At 50.2% G+C, this 10202-nt stretch overlaps 1 protein-coding gene across 1 annotated transcript in view; it reads right to left on the reverse strand.

The window, feature by feature from the left end:
* LOC147716764 (myosin-6) overlaps positions 1-9444 on the reverse strand; it is a 114210-nt gene extending 104766 nt beyond the window's left edge. The window contains exon 1 of the mRNA XM_086923714.1: positions 9402-9444. The gene's annotated coding sequence lies outside the window, so the exon portion shown is untranslated. The remainder of the gene's footprint in view (positions 1-9401) is intronic.
* Between the last annotated feature and the right edge of the window lie 758 nt (positions 9445-10202).

Raw genomic sequence — 10202 nt, forward strand, 5'->3', positions numbered from 1 at the left:
TTCACGTTCTAGTGACTGCACCACTGCTGACAGCGTTCACGCTCTAGTGACTGCACCTCTGCTGACAGTGTTCACGCTCTAGTGACTGCACCTCTCCTGACAGTGTTCACACTCTAGTGGCAGCATCCCCTGCTGACAGTATTCACGCTCTAGTGACTGCACCTCTGTTGACATTGTTCACACTCTAGTGACAGCACCCCTGCTGACAGCGTTCACGCTCTAGTGACTGCACCTCTGCTGATAGTGTTCCCCCTCTAGTGACAGCACCCCCTGCAGTCATTGTTTCCACCCTCTTGAGAGCACCCTCTGCTGACAGTGTTCACAATCTAGTGACAGCAACCCCTGTTGTCAGTGTTCCCAGTCTGTTAAAAGCCCCCAGCTGACAGCGTTCACGCTCTAGTGACAGCACCCCTGCTGACAGCGTTCACGCTCTAGTGACTGCACCTCTGCTGAGTGTTCAAACTCTAGTGACTGCACCTCTGTTGACCGCGTTCACGCTCTAGTGACAGCACCCCTGCTGACAGCGTTCACGCTCTAGTGACAGCACCTCTGCTGACATTGTTCACACTCTAGTGACAGCACCCCCTGTAGTCAGTGTTTCCACCCTCTTGAGAGCACCCCTGCTAACAGTGTTCACGCTCTAGTGACAGCACCCCCTGCTGGCAGTGTTCACACCCTGTTGAGAGTACCCCTGCTAACAGTGTTGACGCTCCAGTGACAGCACCCCCTGCAATCAGTGTCCACACCCTAAGGAGAGCATCCCAGCTGACAGTGTTCACGGTCCAGTGGAAGCACCCCTTCTGCCAGTGTTCATACTCTAGTGACAGCACCCCCTGCTGTCAGTGTTCCCACCCTCTTGAAAGGGCCCTGCTGGCAGTGTTCACGCTCTAGTCACAGCACCCCCTGCTGACATCAGTTTCCACCTGTCGGTCGGAGCCTCGAATGTTTCTAAGCTGTTTTCTTGGAACCCCCTTACATGCATTCGATTGCTTTAACACACATCTCCTAATTACACGTTTTGCTCTTACCGGTCTTTTATTTCGTCTCAAAGGATCAGATCGCTCCAGGCCTGCAGCTCTAGAACGGAAACAGAGACAGGGAGGGTGTGAGAGAGGGGTGGTATGGTATTACATAAAGTGGCAGCTGGACAGAACCGCCATTGCTGGGCACAGCGCCACTACAGCTTCTGGGGGCGTCCCTGCAGACTGCGGCCTCAGGAAGCAGCGAGCACCCTCAATATTGCGACAGTTCACACTGTATGAAAGCCCGCCCTCTGACACCAACTATTCTCACCCAGGACCCACAAAAGACCATGCCTGTGTGTGGAGAAGGCGAGAGGGGCAGGTGGTCCTGGGCGCCACGGGCCTTATGCCTGCGGGCTCGTGTCCAAGTTGGCATACGTACGTCTCTGCGCTGTTGCGTCATTATACAGCAAACTATTCATCTCCCCTAAAAAACTCAAGGAAACTCAGCAGCCCTCAGTAAAGCCAACTCAACAACTAGCATTAGTACTACCACCCTATCCATGCACAGAGGGACGCATCAGTGAGTGCTGCCTATTCTTGTAGCAACCAGCTAAGCTTCTCACGTGCACCTCAGATAAAGCAAGTGCAGAGGCCCTGCAAGCTTCTATTATATACAACAACTTATAGCGGTGCACGATGCCCTTCTGCCCAAACCAAGTATAGCGAAGCAGCAGCACAAAAGGTGTTCCTTCCACACCAACCACGTACAACACACACATCATGACTATAAGCTTCCCTTACACACTCTCCACGTCAGGCACATGCATCAGCAGTAAAAGCTTCATTTATACACAAGCGTCCCTTACAGGCCATAGCATATGGAGCAGCAGTGCATGTATCACTTACACACCCACCCGTTACACTACATGAATCTCTCAGACGCAGAGCTGAGATGGCCAGACATCAACAGTGTACTCACCTTCACACACAGAACAGGTATAGTGCCAGCAGTAGATCTGTGCACTTCCCATACACACAAACCAAACACAGCACACGCAGCAGCAGTGCAAGCTTCCCTCAAACACCTTTCAGGTATAATAGAGGCATGAGCAGGGCATGCCTCTTTCAGAAAAACCAGGTGTGTGTGTCTCCGAGCAGCAGCAATGCTAGTTTCCCACACACAACAGTACAGGTATAGTAGAGGCGCCAGCAGGGCATGCTTCTCTCAGAAATACCAGGTCTTTATGTCCAAGCTGCAGGGGTGCAAGCTTCCCACACAACAGAACTGCTATAGGGCAGGCAGCCACTATGTATACTTCAGTTACAAACAACCCAGGTACAGCGCATGCAGCAGCGGTGCAAGCTTCCCACACAACAGAACTGCTATAGGGCAGGCAGCCACTATGTATACTTCAGTTACAAACAACCCAGGTACAGCACATGCAGCAGCGGTGCAAGCTTCCCACACACAACAGAGCTGCTATAGGGCCGGCAGCCACTATGTATACTTCAGTTACAAACAACCCAGGTACAGCACATGCAGCAGCGGTGCAAGCTTCCCACACACAACAGAGCTGCTATAGGGCAGGCACCCACTATGTATACTTCAGTTACAAACAACCCAGGTACAGCACATGCAGCAGCGGTGCAAGCTTCCCACACACAACAGAGCTGCTATAGGGCCGGCAGCCGTTATGTATAAACACTTACAGGCAACTCAGGTACAGCACATGCAGCAGCAGTGCAAGCTTCCCACACAACAGAGCTGCTATAGGGCAGGCAGCCGCTATGTATACTTCAGTTACAAACAACCCAGGTACACCACATGCAGCAGCAGTGCAAGCTTCCCACACACAACAGAGCTGCTATAGGGCAGGCAGCCGCTATGTATACTTCAGTTACAAACAACCCAGGTACACCACATGCAGCAGCAGTGCAAGCTTCCCACACAACAGAACTGCTATAGGGCAGGCAGCCGCTATGTATACTTCAGTTACAAACAACCCAGGTACAGCACATGCTGCAGGGGTGCAAGCTTCCCACACACAACAGAACTGCTATAGGGCAGGCAGCCGCTATGTATACTTCAGTTACAAACAACCCAGGTACAGCACATGCTGCAGGGGTGCAAGCTTCCCACACACAACAGAACTGCTATAGGGCAGGCAGCCGCTATGTATACTTCAGTTACAAACAACCCAGGTACAGCACATGCTGCAGGGGTGCAAGCTTCCCACACACAACAGAACTGCTATAGGGCAGGCAGCCGCTATGTATACTTCAGTTACAAACAACCCAGGTACAGCACATGCAGCAGCGGTGCAAGCTTCCCACACACAACAGAGCTGCTATAGGGCCGGCGGCCGTTATGTACACACACTTACAGGCAACTCAGGTACAGCACATGCAGCAGCGGGTCAATCTTCCTACTCACAACAGAACAGGAATAGTACAGGCAACTGCTGTGCACGCTTCTGGTATAATTTCAGTACGTGCACGCTTCCAACACATACCAAGCTGATATAATACTTCAAATAGCAGTGCATGTATCGCCAAGACAGAGGACAAATACAGCCAGGCAGCAGCAGTGCCACCTTCCCTCACACAGAAAACGTAAAGTTGCACACCAGCAGAGTGTGTTTCTCACAGACAGAGAAGAGGTATGGCCAGGCAGAAGCAATGCAAGCTTCTCTCACACACAAAACTGGCATAGTTCAGGCACCAGCAGATCAAGCGTCCTTCACCCAGAAAACCCTGAAATGGCTACTTTAAATGCTGCAATGCCCGACGGGCTCCCATAAATGGGGCTCTTTGTCGGAGATCTTTTGTTCCTGCCATTTGGTGCAGTGGGGGTGAGGGGCCTAGTTGTGTAGATGTGGTGTAAATGAGTTAAAACAGGTCAGGTAATCCCTGAACTATCTTTATTCTGGTAGGTAAACTGCCCGGTTCCAGTAGTGAGGGTAGGTGAGACTGCATCCGGCAGCAGTTAGTGTCCGGCATAGGAGTGCCGGACACTAACTGCTGGTGTTCATTTTATCACGCCGGAGACTGATGAGGCTTAACTAAGTAGGCCCTTAGGTTCAGTGACAACAGTGGGACATTGCCCACTATACCACGATGTGGGCGGTAGGTTTCCCCTCTCACTGTGTGTAGATAGCATTTTTTCAAATCTGGTCCTGAAGAATTGCCAATGATCCCCCTGACAATATAGGCAAGAAACATGTCGCTCTATTGAGAGTAGGATGTAGAGATCTAGGCACATAGCCCCTAGGTTTACGCAACTCCATACATTTTAATCAGGCAGTTTACCTACCAGAATAAATATAGGTCAAGGATTAGCTGACCTGTTTTAACTCACTTACACCACATCTACACAACTAGGCCCCTAGTTGTGTAGATGTGGAGAAGTGTGGCTCAATGGTTAGAGCGGCAGACCCTGATCTAGAGGTCTGGCCCGGGACCAGGGTTCAATTCCCTGCCTCGGCAGGTCTTGGGCTCAAAATTCCACGGACCTGATAATTCTCGCCTCGGTGCCTATTCCAATCATGGAGTCCCACTCTGCAACTCTGGGCAATAGCTTACTTAATCTCCACAACGGCCCCCACAATGCTATGGATGGATGGCCTCCACCTTGGGGGTGCCCAGGAGTGGATGCCTCACAGGGAAAGCCAGGATTGGTTCCACAGTGGTATTTGTACAAGCACCTTGAGACCCTTGCGGGTGAGTAGTGTGCTATACAAGTATCAATTTACATTTACATTTTACCCCCACTACACCAATTGGCAGGAACAAAAGATCTCCGATAAAGAGCCCCATTTATGGGAGCCCGCCGGTCATTGCAGCGCCGGCACGACAAGGAGCAGGCCCAAAAGATGAAACATGACACCTAGCTTGCTGGGTGTGTGAGGGCTTTAGTTCCGAAGAGAGGCTTCCCCCTCTCGCCAGGAATCACAGGACTTTCACTTGTGCTCCTGCACTTAGAACCTAGCACCCCTCTGACCTTGTATATCTTCATGCCCTTAGGAACTGCATACCTTTCTTCAATACATTGCCTTGGGCACCTATGCTGGACCTAGTAAAAAAGCCCTACTGTCCCCCCCTCTTGTTGATTTAACTTTAAATGCTGTCAGCAGAGCCACAGGAAAGAGACTGCTTTCCTGGATTCCAGGGCCCGCTGTAGCTCTGCTGGACGATTGGCTCTTGGATGAATCAGACCTCCGAGCTGGCCACGGCCGACACGCCACCTACTCCCTCGCACTGTATTTCATAGTAATGTCAGGTGATAAAGAGGAGAGATCCCTTATGGCTGCCTGCCTGACTCTGGGCTGTGAGTGAAACATGTGATGTTGTGTACTTCACTGCCCTTTCTATATGTTCGTGAAGGGGAAAGTCAATCACATTGTACAACTGCTGCCATGATCCAGAGAGCCAGTACCCTCTTCCGCACGGAAGGCTGCTCTACCAGGGAAGGTTCTGGGTCAGCGCAGTTACTGGACCAGGACTAATGACACCGGGCAGAGAGATCTGGGGGTACCTCCAAGGATCCACTGAACACCACCCCCTCTTCACAGGAAGTGGGAGTAACTGGCCAGAGTCTTACTTGGATCCAGAATTGTGGCACCAGTTTTCATGTAGACCCTCTAGGAGAACATCAGAGTATTCACTGCCCTACCACAGGAGCAGCTGGGAGGCTTGTGAGGCACCAACTGGGCCAAGTGTACCACAGGTGGGGGACATAAGAAATGCTGAAGGTGTATGTGCAAGTTTACTGGAGGTCTACACCGAACACGAACCTGGGTGCAGACCCCCGTGAACACACCCTGAGATGTCTGCCAGGACTCCTGAGGGATGGTTGCTTGAGTAAGTACCAAGTGGTCTGACATTCAAGGACTGTTTGATACCCCAGAAGGAAGATTCCTATGTCACTGACAGGGAGTCAGATGCCCACATCTATGGAGGTCCCAATACCTCAAGCAAGGCTCTTATCCTACGGGAACCACAGAGGATGATAAAGTGTCTTGGTGGGCCAGCCTCTTAGAGCCTCCTCAAAGAAAGCAGAAAATACTCTTGAGTTGTTAATATTGTGGTGGAGCAGTGGTTTAAGGGGAGATGGTACTAGAAGACCTACCACACTGGAACTCCAGGTTTCCTACTTCAGTCGCCACCCCCCTGGGTGGGAGAAGTGCCTATTCGCTTCTAGATGGAGAGGACACCCTGCATGTTGAGGTGGTTGTTTCCCTGAGCCAGCAACAGAGAACCGCAGCAACAAGGGACCAGTGGTGGACTTTAGCCCAAGGCCATTGCTGAAGTCAATAAAAGGGGGGGCGTGGACTTACGATCTGAGCCTATTGTCTCCTCTAGCCATTAGGATGAAGAAAGGGACTGACGACCTCCACAGCATCTTGGCAGTCAAGATCACATCAGATTCCAGTTAAAGTGACCGTGATGGACACAACATAGACCTCGAAGGATTGTTTCCCCAAATCATCAGGAGTCCAACGGGCCCCTTGTAGCTTTAGACTAGCTCTAGGCACAAGAGCCAAAACAATTCAGCCTCTTCTTTAGAAGATGGTTATTTTGGCTCCTAGCAAAGCTGCTCCAACCACTCTCGTGAGGACGAAGAAAGGACAGAGTCCTCAAACAGTGACATCAAGTAAAGTGGGCAGTGCTCCCCGATCCCTCTTGTGCATACGCAGCCAGGTGAGACAACATTTTGAGGGACTGGGTCTGGCTTAATGTGGCCTACTGCCCACTTCTCTCCATGTGGGTGCATCTGATGGGTGTCCCTTGGCTGAGGCTATTGCCCCGTTTTTGGAACAGTTTGAAACATTAGCCTATGATGTACTGTTAAGGAGATAAACGTGGTTGGACACAATAACTTTAAAATTCGGGGTACCAATTGCCAGTAGAAAACAGTGGAATTCCCACGTCTTATGGGTGCCCCTGCCAACCTCAAACAGCCACTTATAAGATCTAAGGTTTGGTACTCGCTGACCTAAAGAGGGGGCTCGGTCCATTTAAAAGCAGTAGTGGCTTTGCTAGAACATTGATTGTGAAGATCTGAAGTGTATCTCATGACCCTTGTCACCACCACGATATACACTCTGGGACAAGTTATATAGCCATCCTGAAAACCCTTTTTGTGGGTTCTAGATCACAGTTCACTTTAGTGACACGGGTCTGGATTATCTCACCAGCAGTTTTCAGTCTCAGAGGCTCAAACTCTCTAACATGCTCTCCATTGCATTCAAGGGCTGCTTAGAAACTGGGGCCTGGAAGAGACGTACTACTAAATGGGAGAGGTTTTAAGAGAAGTAAGAATGGGTTGGTAGCTGGCTAGGGGGGTTATGGGGGTGTTAAGAACGGACATACACCCACACACAAAATAGTAAGCCCATTCCTATTCATAAACTGCACTTCTAAAGTAACTAAAGCAACAAAAAAACAGTAATAAATATCCTCCAGCTCAGACATGAAATAAGTCCAGCATCACACATGGCCGACCACTGGTACGGCAACACTCTTCCTTAGAAAATGTATTTTAAAATGTTACTTTAATTTTGCTAAAAATACATATTCATTAAATTAATTACATACATAATTTTATATATTTTCAATACATAATAAATACATATCAACATTTTACTTTAGGTGGGTTTAAAAAAAAATGTATTTACTATATCTAAATTAATTACATTTTTTAGTAAAAAATAAGTTAATGGTGATGGAGCATTTTTATTTTGTTCTATATTTGAAATTATTATATAAAACAATAATAAATATATACAAAGAAAATAATAATTTGCATTAATAGTTATCATAACCATACATTGTACTCTTCCCCAGACAGTAAGCTAACACTTGTGTTGTTCAGTCTGTTACCTCAGGCACCGAGAGGGACGGAGTTAACCCCTTACCCCGTCCCCCATCCCCCATGCAGTGAGGTTGCTCGTGGGGTGTCCAAGCAGTGACTTCCGGCACAGACAGGGCCAGCGTTAACCCTTCGTCCCCCCCAGGCAGTGAAGTAATACTTGAGGTCTCCAAGCAGTGACCTCAGGCATGAGAGGGCCAGATTAACCCTTTTTCCTCCCCTCACCTAGGCAGTGAAGTAGCATTTGGGATGACCAAGCAGTGGCCTCAGGCAAAGAGAGGGCCAGCGCTCGCCTCCCTGCACAGTCAGAATACCAGATACCCACGCCATTGGGCACTTGGGGTGGGGGGGGGCCCGCATACACGTAAGGAGTGAATCCCATTCCTACTGGAAACAATCCTAGAGGCAGACAGAGCTTTCGCCCGATTATAGTGCCTATCACAATACTTACGATGGCACTACCTCACATGGAAAGCATGTTGTTTTCTTTCCACAGTTCTACAGCCCCAGATTGCATGCTAACCCAAAACGCCTCTTCCCCCTTTATTCGGAAATCCTGCATGAAATCTGACCTTGACTCACAACTTTCAATTACTACCTTCTCTTTCTTTTAAATGGCTTCCCCTTATCTGCGCCCCAGCATGCCTCCACACTCTGAACATACCCTACTCTAAGCCCCCTGCCGGAAACCCTTAATCACATTTATTGTATTTCTACAGATTATCTACACTTCATTTCATAGACTACAACTTCTTCTTAGAAACCACACCCGTCCAACCTGATCTCCTCTCTAGCCTACCGTTTCACCCCACCAACCATCTGTAAGAATTCACATAGCCCCCCACTAATGACCACACCTAATTACAAATAATCTAATCTGCACAAATAAACTGAAGCAGATGCATGGAATGGTTTTATTGGAAGCAAAAGACTAATATAAGACTAACCTTGGGTTGGAGTAGCGTGCTACCTGCCAGAAGCGCTTCAACACCACATCAGGGGTAGTAAGCACTATATAAACTCAATTACAATACAGTGGGGGAATACTTGGGGTGTCCAGGAAGAACTGCTGACTCTGAAGGCTATAGGTCTGCTCCCAACCAACGAGACAAGACTTGTGGGGCCATTCTTTGGCTTGTGACACAGAAGGCAATAGGTCTGCTTCCAACCAATGAGACAAGACTTGTGGGAGCCATTCTGTGGCCTGTGACAAAGAAGGCGATAGGTCTGCATCCAACCAATAACGCGATACTTGCGGGAGGCATTCTATGGCTTGTGACACAGAAGGTGATAGGCATGCGCCAACCAATAAGTCAAGACTTGCGGGAGCCATTTTGTGGCCTATGATAGAGAAGGGGCCAGGGCAGGGCTACCACCCTCAGACAGAGAGGACACCTGTGCGCTCGCCTGGAGAGGTCAAGTACACGATTTGCTACCCGTAAGCACCTCATTAACCCACTCTCCAGCAATCACCCTGTCATCATCTTCCCTCACAATGACCAACCACACTGGCCCCCACAAGCAATCCCTATCCTACTCCCACAACAGTGGCCACTAGAACTCACCCCTCACAGTAGCGTCTGGAACCCTCAGCCGAGCTGTCTTTCCAGGGGCCCAGGCCTCTGCTCCAGCTCTTATAACCCTACAGCTCTCTCTGCGGCCGCCCCTCCCCCACCCTACACCCGCCGCCTCCTGGGCATTGTCACTGGTGAGGGTGAGGAAGAGGCGGAGCCGCCGATGGCAGACAATGGCAGAGGTGGCCGTGCAGACGGAGGAAGGCATTGGCCTTTTAAGGAGAGGATCCGGGACTCCTTGAGCCCCCCGGCCCCTGTACCTCTTCCGTCAGCTCCCTCCCGGCCCACTTCACCCCAGTCCCCAAAGTGGAGCCGCTGCTGTTTATAGGATGGGCGCATTCCAGGGCTAATCTGAGCCCTTGTTCCAGAGGACAATGGGCCCCCGCCCGCCCCCCTCCCTCCAAGAGAGAGGGGTATTGATAGCAGGGACACGGCCAGGCGGGAGTCGGTGATGTGGGTTGGGTGGGGGTGTTCCTTGATCCATCAACACCTGCCAAGTGAAGGGAGAAAGGCCCTCACTCGCCACGCTCACCCTCCTCGCCCCCACCCGCGGAAGGGTCACCGACACCGAAGCAGTGCGTCTGTCCTGGAAGGGAATGTATTCCCTGAAAAGCGCAGGTGAGCACGCCATCAACCGCACAATAAAACCACAAAGAATACACCATAGCAGAGGCCCGAGGCCAATGCACAGCAACCTTTGTCATCGCACACACCGGACAACTCGCACCCCGAAAAAAAGCAGAGAGAGACCAACATGCACCTTACTGAGCTCGATGACCAACGAGCTAAGCT

This window comes from Lissotriton vulgaris, chromosome 5 (assembly GCF_964263255.1).
Source record: "Lissotriton vulgaris chromosome 5, aLisVul1.2, whole genome shotgun sequence".
Classification (NCBI taxonomy): domain Eukaryota; kingdom Metazoa; phylum Chordata; class Amphibia; order Caudata; family Salamandridae; genus Lissotriton; species Lissotriton vulgaris.